Source organism: Motacilla alba, chromosome 1A (genome assembly GCF_015832195.1).
Source record: "Motacilla alba alba isolate MOTALB_02 chromosome 1A, Motacilla_alba_V1.0_pri, whole genome shotgun sequence".
NCBI lineage: Eukaryota > Metazoa > Chordata > Aves > Passeriformes > Motacillidae > Motacilla > Motacilla alba.
This window is the reverse complement of record NC_052031.1, coordinates 68,302,215-68,327,293: the sequence shown is the minus strand read 5'-3', so window position 1 is coordinate 68,327,293 and position 25,079 is coordinate 68,302,215. Positions and strand designations below refer to the sequence as shown.

The 25,079-nt window shown below is 42.2% G+C and overlaps 1 protein-coding gene across 6 annotated transcripts in view; it reads right to left on the bottom strand.

The window, feature by feature from the left end:
- Nucleotides 1-25,079, bottom strand: part of CALD1 (caldesmon 1) — a 169,529-nt gene that overhangs the window by 58,266 nt on the left and 86,184 nt on the right. The gene's annotated exons all lie outside the window — the stretch shown is intronic.

Here is a 25,079-nt window from a genome sequence, read left to right as displayed (position 1 = left end):
CCTTCCATTTGAATCCCAAACACATTTTTTAAATGTGTACTTCTTAAAAACACAAAACCCAGACTATATACGTCTCAAATAACCCAATCAAATTATGGGATGTTTTCTTTCTCCGTTCTTCCTTAGTAGGAAAAATATGAATAATAATATTCACTAGACAGGAGACTATTTTTATGTTTACATTTTTATAATTTACAAAAACAAAACTGGGACAATTTTTCAACCATTATAACTTTCTGTTCTGGTTTTTTTTTTCCCCCCTCTAAAATATTCCCTGAAAAAGACTTCTCACCTATGATAAGAGATGACATGCAGAATTTCAGGGTATACAAGTCTTTGGAGAAAGTCAAGAGGAATTGATTGAACTGGGAAGATAAGCCCTGATCCTCAGCTGTAACTTAGTTACTCCTGGTGCACATAGCAAGGCTTAAGAGGTTAAATGTGCCTGTGAGAGGAGCACGGTGCCTTTTTGTTTTTAGAAACTCCACATTTAATTGAAACTGGAGATAAAGAAAATGATCCTTTGATGAACGATGAGCGGGTCTCTGGCTTTAGGCATTTTCTTATCAAGATGGACACGTGAGAACCCACCCACCAACATACCAGAAACCACAGTTGGCAAATGCTGCGAGCAAAGGCATTTCCTGCCTTCTGACTTTCTAGCTGAGGGCCAGATGCTTCACAATCCTTCCTTAAAAGCACAGCTAAACTAAAGGAGTGGGAGTTCAGAGCCTTGCCCAGTCTTGCATGGTGTATGGGAAGGCCAGGCAGCATCCCAGCCATGCACTCAACATCAAACAGGCCATGGTTCCTTTCCTGATCCTCAGCTCCCTGTCCTAGAGGGAGGCTGGGCCACAGGACTGCTTCTCCTGCCCCTTCACCTCCTAGGTTACAGTTTACAATTTGAACCTGCTGAATTAAGTAGTAATTAATGTGGTCTCCATCCATGGGATTTGCCAAAACACCACAAAGAAAGGAAGAGCAAACATCATTAAACAGAGGCAAACAGCAGCTGAAGCCTAAAGAGAGGGCTGTGGTTCACTTCAACCTACACCTTGATCCACCACTTAAACAAGTTCCTTTTGGCTTTCTCTCCTCTTATCTTCAATATACAATAGAATAATTACTTATGTGAAATTCTCCAAAAGCACTTGCCTCACTTGGAAGTGAAACACTTCCAAAAGTAGGAGTTAGAATCTTGTAAAATGGTTTCCCAACCAAAAATTACAACAGAGATTCTGCAAGTTATAAAAAATATTCAGTTCCTGCTCCACAAAAAAAAAAAAAAAAAAAGAACCAAAACAAGCACAGGCTGGTAATTTCAAGCCTGCAAATACTGAATAAAGAAGGGTAGCCTTCATCCAGAGATGAAGATCACAAAGCTCAAGTGCCATTTGTATGTGCAGCTCTCAGATCATAAATAATTGTAGAGTGTCTGGCTAGAGATACAAGCAGCTCTTTTCATGTACACAAGATCCATGCTTGCCATGATAACTTCGACTCATAAAATCCCTATTATTTTGTGTCAATACAGCACATGCCATTGGACATAACCATCTACTAAAATCAAGCACAAAGCAAAGGAGAAAAACCTCTTACAGGGAGATAATGCATTCAGCATGCCAAAACCAGATTGCCAGAGCATCCCTAATTCTGCAGTCCTTTGCTGCTTGATGAACCCAAATGTATGCAGCATGATGGATTGGAAAAATCAGTGATAAGGGAAAATCACAGCTGCAGACATGGCTCCTCTATCCATTGTCTTCCTGTGGCAGTGTCATTTAGGGCACTTCTTTTACACTTACCTCAAAACAATAGCTTTTTCCCTATTGACTTTCAGATAGCTGGGATCAGAAAATAATGCACTTAAAACTGGGGCAGAAAGATCTAGAAACCAAATGGGGAATGCCTACCAAATTCTTTAACAACACAATCAAGCTTCAGGTAAGGAAACTAGGAACTCTGCATGAAAGAAAACTGATTTGTTCCCAACTTTTGAATGCATCTAAACACCAAAATTTTGTCTACATATGTTTACAACCAAGCAGAGGATTCTAAGAGAACTGCCTGAAATGAAGACATCAATCATTACTTGAGTGTCTTCAGTTGTAGAAATTGTGCTAATGAATCAGGATTAAAGGAGACAGGATCAAGGTCTAAACACTAAGCATAATTTCTGCTACCTTATGTGCCATCACTCCACCTGCTTTCTCACAAGAGGCTTAGAGAGGTCATGTAAATTAAGAAAACATCCATTACATAAAGTGATTTTAAACATTCCCTGATATTCTGCTTCATCTTTCTTCATTTGTGACCAGATGGCTCGCAAACACAGGTGGGAAGAGAGACTGCTTGACTGGATCAACACAAATGACCAGCCAGACCCTTCCATGTGCTGTGATTCTTCCCCAAAAGGATAATGGCATTGCCAATCCAACTCTCCAACTCTCTATCAGATGTGTGTGCCTTGTGTCTACATGTTTACTGCTACTATATCTGATGAGAGCCCCCTTCAAGAAAAGCATAACATAGCAATTAGCAAATGAATAATACATTTCACAATTTCACACAGATTATTGGTTTGCTCCACTCGCCAGCTGAATCAATCTTTGGCACTAAAAGACTGGGACACATTTTGTCCCAGTGAGCCCCAGAGCTCATGGGTGGAGCTACTGCCCACTCTGCAGACTCAGACTGAGGTCTAAGAATAGGAGCCAGGGTTCTCTGGCTCTTGGCATTTGTGGCAGGAAGAGCAAAAGGCAGCAGAGGGATGGGCTCATCACCCACAAACGTGTGCATCAGCTCAAATTCTACAGCAATGGGATGGCTGAGAGCAGGCCCAGGTGGATCAAGTTCTGGTTTGGGTGATAGATGTTCCCACCTTCCCAGGTGTCAACTCTTTAACTTCTTTTCTGCCACTGTCAAGGTCAGGATTGAAGCACTAGAGATGGTATTTTGTGTTTGGGCTCAGATGTTTATTATTTCTTATCTATATCACAGTCCTACAAGCTGTGAGTTCTACAGCATTCTACTAACAAGCTACAAAATGCCTGTTTTTCTCTACTAGGTCTTTTAAGGCTAAATTATCCAATTAAGAAATGACACCTAAATTATTTTTACTTTTAACCCAATAATTAATCCCTCGTGCCCTGCAATGTGGACTTTTCTGTCCAATTACAAAACACCTCCCAAACCCATGGAGAAGAAGGTGAAGAAGAAAGTGAAGAAGAACCAGCCTCTACCCTAAAACTTCCATCTTAGCTTCATATATATTACTATATTCTAAAACCTTAAACTCTAAGTTTTCCACCTTGTGATATTACACACTTCTATTCAAACTACACACCCATAATCCCAGTTTTATCATTCCATTTTGGAAGCCTTCTCCATGGCCTCAAGTCAAATGTAGTGTGCTCTTGAGGGTCGGAGCCTCTCAGCACAGAAAGTTTACAATTCTCAGCATCCAGGGTTCCAACATCTCCCCCAAGAGCTTTGTGCGTCCCTGAAAACACACACAAAGAACTTTAGTAATTCTGTAATTGATATCAGATCCCTTGCAGTTAAGAGGGGATCCAGCCCTTGTCTGTGGGTCCATTTTAGCCTCTTTATACCAAATGTCCTGCTCTATTTATCCAGAGAGCCAGATACAGTCCACACACCCAGCACACATGATTGCCACCTCCAAATGATGTTCTCAGAAACAAACATCACCTGGTGTTTCTTTTTTCCCCTGAAGAAGGATGACAAATGTCCCCAAAGGAAGTATGGTGAGAAATTAACCCAAACCTGGGATCAAATTGCTCTCTTGTAGCTGCAGAGGAAAGAAAATGATCCTTTCCTCTTCCTGCTTTGGCTCTTTTCTTTCTTTTTAGCTAAAGTATTAGGCAGGCAAACAGAGCAGGTTATGATGGACAGGCAGATATTATTTTATTATTGGTTTGGCTCCAGCCATATTATAGCTATGTTAAAAAGAGGGAAAAAAAAAAAGGAAGCAAGAGTTAAACAAAGAGTCTTTAAGTACTAGCAAAACATTTGGATTCAGGCTCTTGTTCATGCCCTTTAAAGCCATTATTTTAAAAAATGTTTATGCAGCAGGGGCATTTCTCCTACACACAAAAATTCTTGAAAAACAGGAAAAGGAAATTAATGCTTCCTTCAAAATTAACTATTGGCACAGTCTTGGGTCTCTTACTGTGATACTCTTTGGTGCCCTTACCTTTGTCCATATTTACAAGAGCCTGTGTTTATTTGGAAGTTAAGACCTGAACATTTTTACTGATGTCAAACACTTTCCAAAATTATTATTAAATTACCATCAAATTACAGGAACACTCTAAACAAACTGTCGTACTTTCAGAATTAAAGACAGAATTTCCAGGAACTTGCATTGTCTCACCAAGGCCCTAGGATGACACAGTCAGGCATCACTTCAACACAGACCAGTTAGCAAAATTTTGTTGTTCTGGCAGTGTTTTTTCCTCTGTAGCAATTTCCATCCTCTGCCTAGCATGCTGTCACCTTGCTGCATTTTTGGGAAGGCTCCCCACACCTCAGGTGATCTCTAACACACCTGTGCACTACCAGAAATCACATGCCCTCCATACTTTCACTGGTGGAATTAAACAGGGCCTGTCTTGATGGAAACATGCTGAGCTGAATAAAACTTGAGTCTAATCCTGTGCAGATTTCCTGCAGAAATGCAAGGGGGCACTTCTAAACCATCCAGGCTGCAACACAGCACAGCTCTTCAAAACTTCCTCAAATCCTGCTGACAGCAATGAGTGTATACAAGTCCAAGTCTTGTAGCCCACACAGATGGATTAGAAGCCACCACATAAATTTTGAAGGCACCCTTACCCAGGGAAAATGTGGCAATGATATTGATATTCTGTGACACACTGCAGTCCAAGGAAGCACACATGCACTTCTGCTATTAAAGTGCTGGTATTTTTACAGCAGTCAGAGGCTCGATCTGGATTAACAACAGCAATGAAAAACTTCCAGCAGACTGTGCTGAAGGGAGCACCTGCCGTGCTGGCAATGGGAGCACAAAGGATTGCAGAGATAACCCCCTCAAGCTATTACAGCTCATCCTAAAGAGATAACACTAACCAAGGAAAAGATTCCTCCTTGCTCCTCTCCATCGAGACTGGGCACAGAAGAATTTCTGCAGCACAAATTCTTACCACATAAGTGCTGTATCAACCATTGTCAGGTCTAACTGCTTTGCAAGACTTTAACAAAAGGTTTGATCAAGCAGTGGCTAAGTGATGCCTCAGGTTTTAGCTTTTATATTTTTCACATTCTGTGCTGCTTTAGTGTGTAGCCCTGAGCTTCATATCAGGGGATGCTGAGCTCTCTTTACAGAGTAGGGAGACAAAACAATTCCTTCTCTAGCTGGGGACCAAGGACAAAGGATCCAAATCTCAGGCCAAAGAGAATAAACAATGTGGGCTGAAGGGAGAAAAAACAGCAGGATGGGAGTGCCTGGGCTAAAGCTGGAACTGGACAATGAACTGCAAGATGCAAATGGAGCAGAACTGATCAAAGTGAGAGATTCCATGACCACTCGTGCATTTTGAGACCATTTTGGTACATCCTGGGTGCAGCCCTGGCTGGGCTCTTGTGCTGCCCAAGGTGGATCCAGTGAGGCCTCCCAGTAAATCCCTGATTATTCTTTAACTCCATCCAGCCTCTGTTCTAGGTCAGCCCTCTCAAGGCATCCTATGTGTCTGCTGAAGTCACCTCTGGCAAGGAGCTGTGCTAGACAGCTCCTGACAAAGATCCAGCCAAACTCCATCCCAGTGCAGCTTCACTGATGACAGAGCCCCCAGGCAATCACATCCTGTGTTTACTTCATGGAGGGGAGCCCATAAGCACCAAGTGAGTGGACACATCTCTTTGTTTACAATAAACTTTTCAATACCGAGGGCTCAGTTGTATTTTCATGTCAGAAGACACTTGAAGAGGAGATCCCTTTGGCAATGAGCTCTTCTTTCAGTGAAATTTGCACCAAGTTTCTTGTCCTGACATTCTTTGAAAATTATCGCATATGGCCTCACAGTTTTCAAAGAACAAATATATCCCCAGGCATCCAGGATACAGGAAAAAGAATATCAGAAATAGACAAATATGAATGAAGAAAATGACATGAGTTTTACAGCTGGTCAACTTCCCCCTGGGTCACCATTCCTCCACCCACAGTGAAACCACCAAAGGCACACCAAAGCTTTTCCTGTGACCTGAACAGTTCCTGTGAGGATGATTGTGAGCTAGAGGTGGAGGACTGTGGTGCTGAGAAGTCAGCAGGGAGGACACAGAGGTAACACAAGGAATAATAACACAAAAGAACTCTTGGAAAACCCTGTACATCTATAAATATGCTGATTTTCAATCATATGACACTTTGGATTCAAAGCCACTCAGTGTGCATACAACACCAGTATCTAAAATTTCTGTAGTCACAAAGTTTTTCTTTCCTTAGGCTCTGGAAGAAGAAGACCAAAGGCTTTTTACTTTTACCTCACAACTAAAAAATTTAGGATACTAAACAGGTCAGTGCAATGGGCCTAAAAATGGCGTCATCTTTCATGGATCAAGTCTCATGAATTATGCGTGCAGTAGCAAAATCCGGCAAAAAAAATCTTCCCAGGGAATTTTCATTTCCATGACCACAGTCCTAATAAGTGAGGTAGATTCTGTTATGATTACTGTGACCTTGAATATTATATAACTACAGTCTGGGAGAGATTTTATTGTTGAAAAAAGCTTCATGTTAAAAAAAAAAAAAACTAAGCTACTAATGGTCATGACAGAAGGGAGAAATTTGATCTAGTCACATTCTAGACAACAGAGAAAGGAGAAAAATACTGAGATTGAATAAAGCCACAGTTTCATCAGATAAGAAGGCATGGTAACAGTGAAAGAAATCATTTGTCTGCATCCCATAAACTGGGAATGCAAGAAACTTGGAGGTGTGCAGCCAGGTTTTATTGGACTCATTGCACCTGGCACCCTTGCACGCTCACTCAGCAAAGCCACCTCTGAGTCAAGGCTGTGGCACATGCAGAAAACTTCCATTTGGAACACACCCTGCCACCTTTGGCTTGGTAGCCAAGACATCACTGTGGCTGCAATCCATCACCTTTCTTCTTGCTGACCTCCAATGGTTTCTGGCCTCCCTGCTGGAACAACACAGCCAGTACTGACTCTGCATTAAGGCACAACTCCAAGTCCTGCTTCCTTCTGGTTGTTGCCTTTTCTCCTGGGTTTTCCCCTAGAGTAGCTGAGCTGACTGCTTATTTCATATTGTTCTTATCTGTGGGATCTTGCCCTGCTGAGATTTTTACCTCAGATGCTTTTACAGAGGGATTTGGCCATAAACCCTGGCAGGCAGGGCACTGAGGAGAGGGGATGACCAGTCCACAGTGAGAACTTGGGTTCTTGGGAGCCAGTGTGCTAATAGAACCTTCCTACATTTGGTCAGGTTTCCAGTTTTCCCTCACCATTGGTCAAGACCTTTTTCTTATAAGATCATGTTCTAATTTCACCTTTCTGACTGGATCTGTGTCCCTGTACCTGGCTGGGTTTGCCCTGCCCCCAGGGTCTTTAGGAATTTAGTCTCTGACCCTACACCACGTTTGTTATTTTCCATTATTAAAGCTTTTATTTTCCAGCTAGCTCCATTGCTCCTGTCTCTCTTTAATAGCCAGCTCCTCCCAGCTGAGCCTGAGCAAGGGGATCACAGTGGGCTTCAAAGCTCACACTTATCCAGGTGGGTTCTTGATGGTTTTCAGCAGAGACCTTCCAAGAGTACAAAAAACTGCCTGGGGGAGGTCATCAGCTGCCTTTGGGCAGCAGGTCCCAACCTTTTTGCTGGTCTGCTCAGCACAGACCACAGTTTTCCCAGCGAGGTCTGTCTGAGCACTCAGCCTCTCTCCACCCACCAAGTTCCTTTCTCTAACATTTACATAGCCTGGAAGGTCAGAGTTTCTGTTTAGTAGTCATGTTCAATAATCTCTGATCTTCAGGCAAACAACATTACATATGGGAAATTAAGCCCTGATCCTTGTGATCATGGCACTGCTCACTCAGCAGGCCAAATAGAGGTACAGTCTGCAGTGAAGGGGTTTTTTTTTCTTAATTTTCCTGTCCTCACAATTAATTTTCTTTAACCATTAGTGCAGCAAATGAGCTGTGTGGCTACCAGCCCTTGCCTCCAGCACAGCAGCATTTCAAAGCTGCGGGGAATGTGTGCACATCTATCTATATATTTATGTGGCAAACACAAATTAAATAGTCAAATTGACAGTAACACGAGCTGTCAAAAACACACGCACAATTCCCATGAAGTCAACAGCACTGTTTTACAAACATGGGCAGGTAGCTTACAGACCACAAATCCTTATCAACTGTGCAGAGAAAGAGAGGCTTAAAATATCTTTCATCTTCTAAAAAAAAAAAAACAACAACAAAACACCATCCCTTCATACAGGCTAAAAGATGCTCCACGGCTGCTGGCAGTAGCAGGGAGCTTGGGTGAGGTTTTCAAGATCACATAGATTGTCTTTTGTGCAGCCCTATGAGATCAAAAGAGGTTTCAAAGGCAAATCTCAAGAGGTATTGAAATACCTTTTAAAATCTGAACTCTATGTACAGGACAAACCTCACATATTTTTTGCTGACAAATAATCCTTCATACTGACAATCTAGTTTTCCCCTGTCTAGAAGGTATTCAATTCCCATTAACTGTTAGGCTTTGCATGTGTCAGTCTCTTTTAAGACTAAAGAGAATTGTGAAAAATAAAAAAGGTCTGACTAGAGTGCATCACAGGTAAACAGTGAACTTCTCTGAAAAGCTGCAAATCAAATTGTGTCAAATTTTACCTGCTTTGAATCTAGCCCACAGTCTGCACCTCACTTTCAATTTAACACATATTTGATGATTTTGCAGATCAAAATGATGTGTTGGCTTGTGTAAGAACAAGCTTTGTTACGGACCATATTTTTAAGTTGCAAGTCTAGTTCAGCATAATGCCTTTTTTTTTTTTTTTTTTTTTCTGGTCCAGCATTAAGTATTGGTACAAGTAGCAGCTCTCACAAACTTGCCAAAATAAAGTGGAATACTTTCTGTGGGAGTATAAAATAGATTGGCCACTGTTATTCTAACAAGCACATGAGTTCCATGCAGGAGAGAAATAAAGTGCTCATTCATTACCCAATTTACGGGGACGGCCTGGTGAGATATCCCGTTTACATTCTGATAGCCCCATGAAATGAACTGAATTCCCACACAGTCACAAAAGGCCAAACTTAGCATTTTCCTTAAAAAAAATAATAAACTCAAGTCTGCCTCTGGAGCAGATTTGCTGTAACCTTGAACCTTAAAGGAAATAAGAGGGAGAAAGAGCGAGCAAGGCACACATCATAAGAGGGGGTGGGGAAAAGCTAATGGCACTGGGAATGGAAAATGTGGGCATTAAAAGAATTTCCTACTCTAAACAATGTGCAAAGTTAAAAATATCTTCTCCTGAGATTATCCTCAGCATAAATACTCACGACAGCTATTTATAGCTGTCTGGTAGCCTCCAACAAAGATTTTTATTCCAACAAAGGAGCTACATACAAATGCAGGGACCTGTTTAAAGCGGTATTAAAATGGAAAATAAACCACTCTTGCATCAGCTAGCCATATTGGTACCCATTTCCAGCTCAGTCTAAACACAGCTTTCCTGAATGCTGACAATGGAGCTTTAAGTACTCAAGGGAGGGAAGAAAAAGCCCCTTGGTACATTTATCACAGGCCAAATACCCACTGCCATAAAGGCTGACACCTGAGCACTGCAAGGCAAGGTGCTGAGCTGAAATAAAGAGTGTGCAGATTTCTCAGCCCTACCTTGACTGCCCAGGAGCTCCCTGACAGCAAGAGTCTGGAGCCAGGATTGCCTGGCACAGTCCAAGAGGATCCCCACACCCTGGACATGATCCTGCACCACCACGAGACCACCTGTGGCAGAGTCATCAACTCAACTCATGGGAGATGGTTTAAAAATTTACTCCTCCTAATGTCTTCTTCCTCTTTTAAATCTTTTAACTAGCATTGGCCTGATCACTCCCAGTACTTGCCCACTTCTTACTGTTCTGGTTGCCTTCAGCCTTGAACAAAGAAAAATAAAATTGCTTGTAAATATACTTTTAAAATCCATGGGAGGCTTTGTTTAGACAACTCCCGATAATGGATTGCAGCCACGGCTGGTATGGGATTTTAGGACAAGGTATACCTGTGATCCAAGTGGGGTAAGGGATCCCCACACCTGGACATGATAAAGGGCATGTGTCCCATTAGATGGGTCTAACAGGGTCACAAATGTCACCTTAACTCCCCCAAGGAACTGTGTCCTTCCTTTTTGTCTCAGGCAAGCAGTAACACCTTGGAGCGTAGAAGTAGGTGAGAGATTTTGCTTTGTTCCTTTCTAGGTCTTCCTATAAAACTCATCTTTCAGTGCAATCCCTGTGTCTGGGTCACATTTGCCAATGACCCCACAGTCAATCTGATGCGTTGTGACCACAGTTTGTGTTATCTGTAATTGCCTGACTGTATGTTCTGCCATTTCACTGTCAATCAGCTGTGCACACCCTGTGTTAATTAAGACAGCAAAAATTTCAGAGCATAGGTCCTTCCCTTCACTGCACATGTGTAAGCAACTTTGCAGTACAACTCTACTCATAAAGTTCAAGCTTTTTCTTCTTTTCAGCTCAGCTTTGGTTTGGTTTCAGTTTGGCTCCTTGAATTGAAGTTAATATTTGAATTTTAAAAAGACTTTTAAAAGTCATTATTTGGACTGAGTTGCTTTTCAGGAAAATAACAGCTTCAACAAGTTTCAAGGTCATATTTGGTTTAAGTTTTTGATGTTGGTTTCCAATTTGTGACTCCAAATAGTATGAAAACACTGACTTGAAGTACAGCAAAAGAGGAGTTACTAAGCACAATTTAGGGACACCAGGGTCACAGGCCTCTATCCTTATTTCTCAGTGGAGCAACCATCAGAGAATGTTCTCCATCTGGAGAAAACCAGAGCTGCTCATTGTCACCTTGCAGGAAATGTAGAATTTGTCCCCCTCCCCCTCAATTTCACACGTGAAAAAGGGTTTGGGGTAAGCATTCCCAGTTTTCAGCACTCTTTCCTAGCTCCCCACCAGCCATCCAGGTTTTCATGGAAAACAAGCCTACAAGCATTTCATCAGTTTTTGTAAAGAAGTCAGTCAGAATTTTGCTGGCAGCAGGAACAGCAAGCAGGCACCTTGGAGTGCCTGAATGATAACACTCTTCACTTGCAACTCTCAGTGGAAGCAAAGTCTTTGCAGCAAAATAAACTGGTTTGAGGCATGGAATTTAAATGGCAGTGTAATCTATCACACATAATGAGGAACCTAAAAACCCCACAAGTGCTCCAGACTGACATCCACATTTCACTCATACTGTATGGTTTTAGACCCAGCAACCACCACGGCTGGATAGTGCAGTACATTCTGTTCTACCAATGGCAACTCAGCAGCATCCTCTACATCTGACTCTCATTCTTTCTGGTATCCATATTATAGCTTTTGGAACAGGATGACAACTATTACCCCACAGCCCCCCTCCCCGATTTCGTGGTCAACAGCTCACTACTCTCAGCATATTTAATTGATAAATAATGGGGAACGAGGCTAGCGAGGAGGAAGTCTAACAACTAGAGTTGGGTTACACAAACAACCTCTTTTTTTCACCCCTAAAAGTCTTAATTTATTATCTGTTCCCAACATTCACTAAATGCACAGGCTCAGCTGCCACATTCCCCTCTTCTGCCTGAACAAGGCTGCAGGCAGTTCTGTGCCCTTTGAGACTCAGAGTGCTCTTTGTTACCAGGTGAAGTGGCATTTGCCCCAGTTCACGAGACCCAAATAGAGCTTGCAAGCAAACTGCAGAGCAGGCTGCTCTCTAAGAGAGCTCCCAGCTGTTCTCTGCCTCGGAGAAGCAATGTGGTCCTGTGGCTGAGCCATGGCTTCTATTCCCAGCTCTGCCACTCAGGGATTAAAGATGGAGCTTGAGGTAAAATGTGTTATGACAGCCTAAAGCTGTGATGACAAAGGCACATTTACAAGAAACGGGGTCATGGTTCTGGCTGAAGAAGAAAAGGGAAAAGGGAAAAGGGAAAACAGGGGGAAAATGCTATCTGATATGGCCGTAGCTGCTGTCCCAGAATGATGAATCCAGTTCCCAAATGGCAGAAGAGCATCTTCAGTCAAAGGGTCTGGTATTGCTCCTGCCCTAGTTTCTGATTGCTTTCCCAAAAATGCAGCACCATGTTTGTTAGTTTTGGACAGAATAAGTCTCCAGATGTCTCCCACGTCCTCCTCTCACACACACACTCAGCAACATTAAAGTGCCCTACCCACTGACCATTCAAGATGTGACTCTAAAGCTTGCACAGGCATTTGAAAAACCCTTCAGTCTCCTCAAACAAAACCTGTAGAGGTAAATCCCACAAAATCCAGTGGAAAGGGGTTACAAGGAGGTGTTACTCCTCTCCAGCTTCTGAAAAGGTTTATTAAGAACACAGCTGCTCCATAAAAGCCCTGCAGACCATGCAAATCACCTCATGGCATCTCAGTGCCAGCCACACGTCAGCCAGTAGACCCAGCATTATCAGGCTATCCAGCTTATCAGCCTCCCTTGCCAGGAGAAGTCATCAGCAGACACACTGCAAGATCTCCCTATCAACATCCAGGAGCCAACAGCCAGTGGCAGAGATAAGCAATGGCTCCACATGCAATTTTCCCTGCAATAAAACATACACATAAAAGAGTCCTTATTAAATGTAACAGAGATGGGCCAACCTCCAAAGACCTTAAAACTTCTGGAGAATGATTCCTCAAGTCTATGACCAAGGCTACTTTTCATGGCTTCTCCTTCTAAAAGTGGCCTGTACCAAAGTACAGGTGCTAACAGCTGTGGGCCTGGATGATTTGCACATCATTCTCCAAATTCTGCAGCCTGGAGAAGATGTGGTAAGCAAAGAGGCAAGCAAGAAGCACTAATACTTCCCCTCTGATAAGTTTGTGGCTGAATCCCTCCCCACTCCCCATTTGAAAAGGTAAAGGAACAGCACTACCCTGCTAAAAGGATTATATATATATACACATATATATATATATAAACACACACACATTTAGTAACTAATTGAGAAAATACAAGAAGCTCTGGTTATAGAGGTGTACAAAGCAGCTTTCATCATGAGAAGCACTACAGTGCTAAAATGAGGAGCAAAAGCAGGAAAAAATGGCATTACTATTCCCAATAGAAGGAATCACTTCGAGCTACCTTTCAAGCAGTCTGCTCTGGCCAGATTTCTTTATGTTTATGCTTATAGCCTTACTTCATCTAATTAAGCACATAAGCTTTAAAGAGTCTGAATTCTAACTAGCAAAGAGGCTGTCCTGTTAGGAAAGTCTCAATTTTAAACCCATTGTTTATCCTGTGCTGCAGAAAAACAACTTGAAGGCCCTAGAGAAGCAGCCCATGAACAGAGAAACCCTTTCCTCGTGGAAGGTGACAGTTCAAATGGTAACAGCTTACATTTACAGAAGCATCTTTCATATCAAAAGTGTTTTACAAACACGTCTCCAGCAAAATGCAGTTACTGGTGGTGTAATAGGTGGCAGCCTACAAAATCATGCACTCCAATGGGACAAGGAAGCATTTTTAGCTTAGAACACTCCATGTTGCCCATTAAAATGGTACATTCTTAACCTCAGAGGACTGAAGACCCCAACATTTACCATATGCAAGGCAAATAAAGACAACATCCAGAATATTTTTATTAAAAACAATTGTCTGGAATACGAACGGTCGAATTTACAACGTGTTGGGTTGCTGCCGGATGTCAATAGAGAATGAACACATGCTGTAAATTCAGTGCTGGGTAATTAGGAAAATCTGTATGTTCCCCAAGCCTGCTTCTCTGTAGGTAGGACTAAAGGGCAACATTATGTCATTTCCCTTTGCGCAGGACTCCCTGTTGACTTCCATAAAGAATTTGGCTTCAAAACTGATGACAGGGTACAGCCCAAGCTGAGGGAAGAACAACCAATAAATAAATGAAGATGGGCTGGTGACGGAAAAGTCATTGCTAGTCACCAAGACATCTTACCAGAATTTCTTCCAGCAGAAGAATGAGGATGGGACAGATGAACCCTGCTCTCAGTTGTACCAATCCCTCAAATCCAGGGTGATTATTAAACATGCACAACCACCAAAAACAGGATTCAGAATGAAACAAGGGCAAGCCTTGAAAGAGAATGCAACTTAACAGAGAATAGCTTTGAATGTATGACATGGCCTGATAAATGGGTCCCCTGAGTTTAACTGGCAGCCAACCCTTTCCTCCTAGATCTACCCTGCTTTAAAACATTTTCATTTCTGTTTGCTTGAATTTCAGAATTCTTCTGTTATCTTCAAGCAAAGACGGGAGTTTAAAAGCTTTCATCAGCTAAACTGTATGTTTTGTGGTCTTTGCTCCACTTCTGTGCACTTATGCCTTTATCTCCTCAAAGCAAGACATTCTATCCATCAAAACCACACAGCCAACAGACTGAGAAGTCACATTTCCTCCAAAGTCAGCATAACCAAAAGCATGCAAGACCTATGGTGATATCAAAGGCAGTACATCAGGATCTCATTGTAAGTATGATGTGAGCACGATAGGTGAAATCAGGATGGAGCCAGCAAAGCAACAGGGAAACAGATGAAGAAAGTTAGACTTTCAAGATATGAGTCACCAAAACAACACCTTCAAGCACTTTTCTTTACTTAAACAGTGTCAGAGCTGGTGACACAGCTGAAGTCTTTCATTATCTTCATAGTTTATTAGGTACTGTATTAGTCCATCTGATAATAATCAGTAAACTAAAAATTAGATTACAAGTCCATTGGATTTGCCTGAACATTTCAGGTTTGCCTTGAAGATATATTTTCTTCATTCAATTTATGTATATCCCCACTTATATTAGGGCCTGAAAAAATATGATGATATTTTCATTACTTAGTAGGAGGTTTTCTCATATTAATTTAATCACCAATATAGTCCTTCTCGTTAGAACATTGAAATGACTCATCCATGCCATCAAAAATTTGGGTGAGAAATGAGACTATAGCCCTGAAGGAACTTACTCAATCCTCCAGTCTAAGATGATTACATGCTAATGAGAGAAAAGACTCTCTAGCTTGAACAGGAGACAAGGGGAAGGGAGGGTGGAATTAAATCTTTTCCTTAAACAAATTCATCTTGTGGCATTCCAGCACAGACAAACCCTCCAGCTATCATAAATCACTGGTTTGAAAAGGTCATTAGCACTCTATCTCATTTTGCTGGAAGAAGGAAGAGCCAAATTCATGGCCATGACATGAAAATTTGCCCTTGGTATTGCTGTGGGATGACCTGATCCCTGAAATCCTACAGAGAACATTCTGAGGGACATTTTTTGTGAAATAACAGTAAAATCCATCCATCATGATAGTCACCAACCCATCCATCCTGCAGCCCCAGTGAGCGCAGCAATAGCATCAATGCAAAATACACAGAAACTTCAGGCCCTGCTTTTTCCCATTCTTTCCACACTTCCCTACCCAACTATTTTTTTCTCCTTCTCAGAACAGCTTGGATATGTGGCACCAGACACATGATGTCTGCGCTCAAAAAATAAGCTGCAGTGGGAAGCACTTTGTTATCCGTGTCCCTGACCTTCAGAGGAAAACCCCACTGTGCAAGCTGGACCATAAAAGGAATCCATGTGTAGCCAGTGTTTAGAAAATCCATCTCCTTGTCCTTCCCAGCTCTGGTACTGCCTTATTAAGACACTGAAGCAGTGGCTGCTGGAGAATCTCGGGAATGATCCGAGCAACAGCGCCCAGAACAAGCTTGTCATTTCGTGTAGCCTGAAAATGAATTGAAAAAGCTCTGAGGACTGTTCAGCTTGGTGATCACTGGCTAGTCAAATGAACCTATTCTGAAGAAACTACATCATCCTATTCCTGTGGAAATACACTCTTTTTTTTTTATTTCTAACCAAATATTTTCTATAAAGAAAAAAGTGACAAAACACACTGCAGGTTGAGGGCTTCATCTTGAGGGATGGCATGATGTGATATGCCAATACAATGATATAATCATCTCACGAGGGGGCACAAGGACAAAAAAAAACGCCTTCTGTATATGGATTATGGACAGGGCTTTCCTCTCCAGTCTCTGCTGTGCTCTGGTCCTCTGAGGGGATGATAGCACTAAAAGTGGGAGGCATAGAGGCAGCCTTTTGTGGTGGTTCATCCCAGCTGTAAGCATTTCTGTGAAAATCTGATGGCTAAGTTTTGAGGAACAGTTTTGGAATTCGGGTGAAGATCAAAAACAAATTTGTGAGGTTTCCTGCTTGTTGTTTTTCCCCACTCCAAAAGGTCCATTTCATTTAAAGCCATTTATACCACCACATTTCTTTTCTCTGCTAAAAAAACACAGATGGAAAAAGTTTTATTCTTTGTATTAAGTAAGCATTCTGCTCTGGAGCCAACTTCAGCCCTATATCTTTCTCACCATTGTAATTATAAGTCTGCCTTTTAGAAATTCCCAGGATTGATACAGTGAGTAGCTGATCTTCTCCCTATCACTAGAGGGCTGACAGTGTCATAAATGAAACCAGCTTGCTCCTGTTAACACTGTCTGCTCATTGGAATTCTGCTCAAACACAACCTCCCAACCTCAAAAGATATATTTCTCCAAATAAAGCTATTACACATAGGAACCTGTCTGGTGGAAGGAAGATGTGTCTTGTGAGCACATAACTGGCCATGTTCTCGGTGACTTTAGAGGTGCATCACAGCTACAGAGTCCTTGCTTGTGCACAGAAACAGCAGAAAACGGCCTCAAACCTGGTTTGAAACCAAGTGCATTAAATCTGTGCAAAGCTCCCAGTGCAAATGGGACTGGGCTCACCCCCCCAAGCTGTTTCACAATAAAACCTGCCTTGAGAGAGGCTCAGCTGACAAGCAGTAAATCAAGTCACGGTGATTTGGTTTCTTTCCACTCTGTGCACTTCATTGACTTAAAAATTTGCCATGATATGTATGCATCAGGTCAAAGAGGTCTCACTAAGAAGGGAATACGTGCCCAATTCAATCAATCAATCAATCAGTTAATCAATCCATACACCAAAATGTGGTCTCAAGCTAGTGGAAGAGGGAAGTAAGAGTATGGAGAAGTAACTTAACCAAACCTTTGACGAAGCTCTGCTTTTGGGTACCAATTTAGAGCACCTCTTCTGGTCTCAGCATAAGAACCCAGTCCACCTAGAAGATAACCTTTGATAGAGCAGTCCTTGCTGTCTGCTTCAATTATGTCTGCATTGAAAATGGATCACAACCGACCTTAAAGGAAACTGAGGCATGTTTTTATAAAAATTTCAGAGAAAAAAAAAAAAAAAACAAAACCAAAAAAGATAGTCACAACTTGCTGTTGAGTTGCAGCCTTCCCTTGATTTTCTATGTCAGCATGACAGACTTGCTGGCCTTTTATTCAAGACTATCTAGCAAAGACCATTAATAAGCAAGTTTATTTGGACCAACCAACAAGTTTTGACATAAAAAGGAGCAAAACAGCATCTCTTTATATTTCCTTAATATCAACCAGTGTGGAGCTAACCTTTCACTGTCACATACACTACCCACTGGTTTATACTTTCCAATAAACAAAAAGAAATGCATCCTGCTTACTTTTCCACTTCCCACCACCCTCACTGCTCCCTAGGAAGAAAAGGGCTCAGCTGCAACACCAACACAACCACTACTCCCAATCTGTAGCTGTACCCCTGTGTTGACCTGACCCTCTGGTCAGGCTCTGTGCCTGGGGACTGTGCTGTCCCCAGACTTCTTTCCGAAGGTCTGGTCGCTCACTGACCTTATTTCTGGCCAGGAATATTTCTTGAGCTGTGTGCTGATGAATTAATTTGCCCAAGAAGCACAGCCACCTGATGAGTTCCTTCATGCTGTGAAAGACCTTGATCACGCAAGGACAATCTGCTGGCAAGAGGGATTTTCCTCGTTTAGCACGAGCTAATAATTAGGCCACGATGAGAGAAATAAGGCTGCTTATAAACATTTATCTTCAGTAATTAAAAACTTGTTTAAAGGCACAAAGCCAAAAATGCAGAAGCTAATTGACCAAATGAGATGCTTCTGCAAGTTGAAATCAGTTTGGAGTTTCATTTGTAAATCACATTTTTCCTCTGTGGTTCTTTGAACTGAGCTGTGAAGGGATGGCTTTGCCCGGGCTGCCAGCAATCTGACAGTGTTTACATAACTCTGCTTATTCGTGTGTAAAACTTGTTAGCATTTGACTTCATTTAATCTATTATCCCTGCAAACCAGTTGGCCTCAGCTTTTTAAGGGGAAATCTCATCTTCTGATTATCTGGTTTAATTTCAGATATTAGATCATAAAGACATTAATAAAATGCAAACTCACACTGAGAAGCAGATGCTCCTAGAAATACTCTAGCTAAATTTATTTTCATGTCACTCCTTAAAGTGTCTTACAGCTGGGCAATAACTGCAATTTCTCTCATGTCTGATAATTTCGACCATTCTGAGCCCAGAATGCCCTGAAGAATAGTAACATAATTAAGCAACAAGTTCAACAATGCTCTTGTTCTCTTAGAAGAGGGCATTTAAATGTAATAACTAAGAGATACCATTCCAAGTCTGCAAACTTGCAGTTTTAAAGGTTGACATTAGTTCTTCTGTCCAGACCCTTGCAACAGACATATGCAGCCCACAGAGTATTTTACTGCAGGTGAATATATCAAACATATTTGCCTGAAGAGTGTTTTTTAAACTTTTCCTAAGACACAGGGATATTCAACCATCAGCTTCTTCTGTATGGGAACACCCTTTGCTTTTATTTAAACTCAATTAAATTGGTTGCTGAGCATCACTAATAAATATAAGGCCTTATTTAGTCAAAAGGATTCATGTAGATTTTTCAGCCAACTCATTTGTAAGCACATGCATTTGTGAGATGAGTTAAACATAATCCTACAGTGTGAGAATGCTTTATACAATGAATTAACTCTACCACTTGAACTAGTTGTGGATATCAGGCACACGGAAAATTACTAAGCAGCTGAGACCTCAGCTACATACTTACTGTCTAGGAAGAAATATAGAAATATAGGGATTTGCCTCCCTCAGAGTCTGACAGAAGTAGACCAGGGACCAAGAACAGAACCCTTTTTTTTATTCTGAGTCAGTTTAGGACAATGCCTTTGTTCTCTGCCATGTGGAGTTAACAGAAGTTAAGCTACAGCACAGGGTACTGCTGTGGATGGCACGGGAAGTTTGAAGCCTCTGTACCTTCACAACCTTAGGCCAATGTTGATTAACACAGCCTTTTTGCATTTCAAGTATCTCCAAAATTCCTTGGTGTTTCCAAGGGATGAAAGATGGGGCATTTTGCCAACTACCTGGGTGCTAGATTGGAGCTGTCCTGCTAAAAGCTTGGCTAGTACCATCGTACACATAGTACCCAGATTACAGAGTGATTTTAACATACTATAATCCATAATCTGTCTTATCAAACGAGATACTAAGGAGCTGATTTTGTTGTCTGCTTAGGAACTGCAGCGAGTTCAGCTCAGTGAAGTCTGTACTCTGTACGTCTAGATCTTTGGAAGAACAAAACTGAATTTATGAAACATTTCTCTTGCATTTTAAAGAAAAATCAACCTGAAAAACAAAAAATTCACCACTAAATTCTACAAAGCTTTCCATACATTCGGTTATTTCCTCCAGAGCATTTGAAATGCTGCAATAGCAAAGATTTGTTTAGTAGCCACTCTCACTTGAGAGTGACTGCAGTACAGAGGGTTTTAATGAGCCACTGGGTCATGCTTTTCTGCCTGGGTTGAGAATGAACTCCAAAAACTGCACAACAGAGATTCAGTGTGAAGGGCCAAACCCACCTCAACAATCCAGATATGTCCTGTCAGTCCTGGAATTCCAGGGAGCTGTGAAGACAGGTTAACAGCTGGAGCACTTTGCTTCGATTTGTTCTCAACTCTCATGCATCTCTAATCTTATTTATTCAGTGCCTCGATATTTAACTCCTGGGCAGAAGATGTCATGTCTCAGCTCTGACAAAAAGTGAGTATTTTACAGAAAGACAAACAGAAATCCCAAAAAATATTTGCAACTTCGGGATATATATGAAGTTCACGGAGAGATAAATCCACTGTACGTTTTTTTCTAGTGGAAAAAGAGGCTTGGAATAGCCAGGAGCAGAGCCCTTAGGAGGACAGAGGCTTAACTTGTGGGGAAATTCAATTCTGAAGTAAAACATGAACTCTGGGAAATTACATGGAACACATACGCAGCCAGCTTCTCTTATGTTCAAACTTATGCACTCATTGAAAACTTGTATTAAGATCATAATATCCTTTCCTCAACACCAAACCTGAACTGAAGCATAATCTCTGAAAACTCTTCATAAAAAAACATAACCAATTGCTTGAGAACAAGAAATGGGCCACTCCTAGTGTTTCAAGAAAAAGGAAACCAGAAAGGAACCAGAAAGTTCCTAAACTCTGAACTCTGTTTAACATTTCTCACTAATGTACACCCCACACCAGGGCTAACTCCACTGCAGCAATGAAAAACAGCTTCAAAAGGTATTTGTGGTCATTCACATTGATCTGACATGGACACACGCTTACCCTCACTGTCCTGGACAGGAGGAGGACATTTTTTTATTTTCTGTGGCTGGCAAAGATGACATTCCCTTGCTCTCCAGAAGCTTTAAGATGCTATGGTCCAGTGTTAATCCGTCCAGAAGATAAAAAACATACTTCTCATTGTCCTCCAATGATGTTCTCTGCTGGTTTGACCTTCTTAACTTGGTCAATCAGTCCTTTGTGTGCTACCAGAGCTACAACAGGCTCAACAGGAACAGCAAAAAGCATGTGAAATGTCTTTCTGGTTCTCTACACGCCCTCACGGATTGGAACTGAAATTCACTCGACTTCTTTTCCAGTTGTACCAAGTTGGGATTAACCATGTGTCTTGTTTTAGCCAAAGTTGCATTGAGCAATTTACTAACCCAGGATCCTTTTAGCCTCCTGCAGGCTGCTGCTATCCCTGACCTGTGGGATCTTTTTTTTTTAAAAAAAATAAAGAAATCTTTAACGACTGCCTATAGAAATTAATGCTCTCAGGAACCATAAGCTTTGTGGCAGTGTTTTTCTCTATGTCCTACTCCCATAACCTTTTTTAGGGTGAATTTAGTAATAGTAATTACTAGTAATAATTACTAGTAAATAAAAAACTAGTAATAGTAACTGATCTAGTTAACCCCTTCTCTTTGCCACATTTTCACAACAGGATGACCAACATCTCTCCTTCCCCATGATATGATCTGCAATCCCTAAGAGAAGAGCCTGATACAGGGCCAAACTCTGGTTCAGATTCCAAGTTAAGCTTCAGCTAAATGGAGGCCAGCCTGACAATGACCCTGAGACCTTCCTGAAGTCTGCAGTAGTGATGTGACAATGGAGCAAATTGGATCAGCTTCCTAGTATAATTTTTAAAAAACAAACAAACAAAAAACAAATACAAACAAAACAACAGCCACAAAGTAAAGGGAAAATTCATTGCTGGTACAATGGCAAGTCAGCCTTGTGTAAATTTGAGGCTTAAGTGCTAAACAGATTAACCTGAGAAATATTCTTTAGAGAGTTCAAGGGGCTTATTTTTGCTCCCAGTTATGCTGAAGTCAAGGAATTAGGTACATTGTCATTAAAAGAAGTATTTCACCTCAATTTTTCAGTGCAGCTGCAGCAGACTGAAATGAACCAGCAAGATACTCAGAAAGCACCACCCCTGCAGACACTCACAAACTCTACCCAGCTCCAGGCTAAATTCTTCCAGCGTCAGTTACAACATCAAAATGACAAAACCCGATGGTTTTGTTCAAGAGAACATCTTTTACTGCCTAGGAAGAGGCACAAAGCAGCAGGTGGTACTTGTTTTTTCCCTTGCTGAAAGAAGTCAGTCCCCTGTGCTCCAGTTCCACATGGGATTCTTCCTGTCAGCTACGTGCAGCTCAGTTCTGTGACAGCCCTGACACTCCAGCACAGAATGTACCCTGTGGCTGGGAAGGCAAAGCCTTCATCCAGCTCCTCCAGGGCTGCCACTGCCTCATGACCCAACTGGCTGAAATAACTCAGGTAGGGCTTAATCCAAAGGCCACTGAAATCAGTGCAAAGCTTCCCACTGGCTCCAGGCTGGTACCTCAGGGCTTTACAAAAGCCAGGCACAGGAGTCCCTCTGCCCATGGGGAGCAGGAAAAAGCCTCAGCTTTGCCACAGAGCAATTAAAGATGTAGCACATCCCATCATCCCAACAGTTTTCCTTTTTCCCCTGACCAGCGCACACCAGATACAGAATGCTGCCAGATGGGCACAAGTTAACACTGCCATACTTTGTGCTGGCTTTCCCAGGCTGTGCCTGAAAAGTCTCCTTCCCCCCCCGAGGTACCTGAGCTGCTGGGTCCCTGCCAGGCTGAGCACATGCAATAAATCTGACAGGCTGGGAGAAAGCTGGACAAAGTCCCATATGTCTGCTGTTGGAAACATGCCCCCTAGACAGGTCTGCAGTGCTGCTCCAAACACATTGATAGGCCTCCAGAGATCCAGACAAATATAAATAGTAAAAAAAAAAAAAAAATCTGGCTGGACAACATTTCTGGGTGGGCACAGAGAGCCTGTGTGGGGAATCCAGAATGTCTGGAGTACCTTGAAACTATAGGAACTTAAAATGCAAACAAAAACCCCACCTTGGTCTCAATTTTTATCTGAGTTGCCTCTGCATGAGCTACCAGCCACAGCACATACGAGGGGTGAAATGCAATATTGGTTTTCAAAAGACAAAATGAGTCCTCAGGAGGAGTCCTAAGCATATGAACCCAGAATGCCAGGGCTACACAGCACAAAAAAGTATCATTTCCAACATGGAAAATGGAAAAAAAAAAAACCAAAACACAAAGCCTAACACCAGACCTCAAGGACTGAACGTACACTGAGCTTCTCTAAAGATGAAATAGCTGGACATCAGTGGCTCCAGCATCACAGACACTTGGGAATCTGACAGCTTGTGTATCCTCACCAGTCCTAACACAGCCTCTGGCTCCCATGAAGGCATGATTCCCAGCAAGCCACTGGGGCATGGGGTGCAGGAGTCCATGCTGCTACATTTTCACCCCTCAGTCTTCCTTGGGCACAGCATCCAGCTGGAAAGACAGGCTTCCAACGGACATCTATCCCAGGAAATGACAAAATGCTGAGTTACAGCACCGCTGATGGGCATGGCTGCTGGCATTTCTGGCTTTGCTGTTCCACTCAAAGCCTAACCAATATTTGGGAGACCTGGCAAGCATGTTACAGCCTACACAGATATCCATCTCTGCATCCCAGCAGAAATTCTTGCAACCAGTGCTGGATTCCCCACAGCAAGGCTACACTGATGGGAGGGCTGGGGAAATGGCCTCTGCTCAGAACTTAAGAAGGAACATTTCCAACCTCCATGCTGGGCTGTAGAACTGCACAACCCACTTCATAAAACACCTGAAAGTGTTCAGAGGCAAGCCTGGCAAGCGGATTTCTGCAGCTTATGACATGTGAACATGTTGTGGTCATATTATTAAAGGCGAAGATGATCCCCAAATCCCGAAAAATCTGAGTTTGCCAAAAGCAATGCAGCATCACATATTCTTTTGTTAATAACTGTCTCAGTGCTGCTGCCCTTCCCTCTGCGTGAGCTCTGCAATGGGGGCAGATGCTTAGCTCAGCTCCTGCCCCACTTTGCCCTCTCTGGGGCAGGATTTGGGAGATCCCACCTCCTGGAGTCACATCCCAACTTGAGAATCAGGCTCTGTTATTGTTAAGGCAAACCAAAAATAAAAAGGCCAGACAAAATTATTTTTAAGATCCTGAGATTTTTAAAGCAGTCTTGTGACTTTTAAGGGGTCTGAGTCATTGTGCTTGAATGCCTGAAGCTGGCAGCAGCAAAGGGAGTACAGCAAGATTTAGCGTACAGTAATTTATTGTTGAAAGCCTTCAACTGTGTGGGAAAGGGCATGGAGCACATCTGCAGTGATTAGGGAGAAAAAGGGACACAGGCCCCAGCCCTTCTCCCCTGGCCAGACTGCCACCAAGCTCCCCCCTCCATGAAAGCACCACACTAAACCCCAACAAAGCACCCCAGACATGGGAAAACCATTTCCCATCAGCAGGATGGGACACACGTGACACCCTGGATTTCAACTTCAGTGATGGCAAAGGCAGAGCCCACCATCCCCAACCCCTGGGGCTGTCCCTGCCTGCCCAAACCAGCCACACCACATGGCTGATGCCCAGGTTACCCCGCAGCCTCTGAATCCTCAACAAGAGCCAGGAGGTCTTCAAACAGAAGTCAAGTGGCATTTTTTCTACAGAAACTCCCAAACTACAGCCCCTAACATCCTCCACAGACCACCCAAGGCCTCTATTCCCAGCAAACCCCAAGGTCTTGGCCTTTCCTTTAACAGCTTTGCTCAAAGAAGAAGAAACAAAAATGAAGTCTCTATTCAGAATTAAGTACAAAAATGAGAACAAAATGTGCTTAAACCTAGCTCTTATGTTTTTAAATCAGTGTGATGTTAATAAGCTAAATCAAATCTTTTTATCACTGAAGACATTTCCAAGATAAATGGAGCCTTTCTCCCTTCTTACACCAGTGTAAATCATGAAATTTCATCAAAGCAAACAGAACTGTACAGGTGTAAAATGGGTTTAGTTAATGAAATTTCATTCCCAGTGTTTTCATGGTATTTCTTTCATACATTGACATCATCATACCCACATCAAATTCTGCTCTCATTTCACCAAAGTAAATCTGTGAAAACTGACAGCAAACGCTGCTCTTGTGGCCCACATAAATTGACTGTCAATGAATAAAAAGCAACG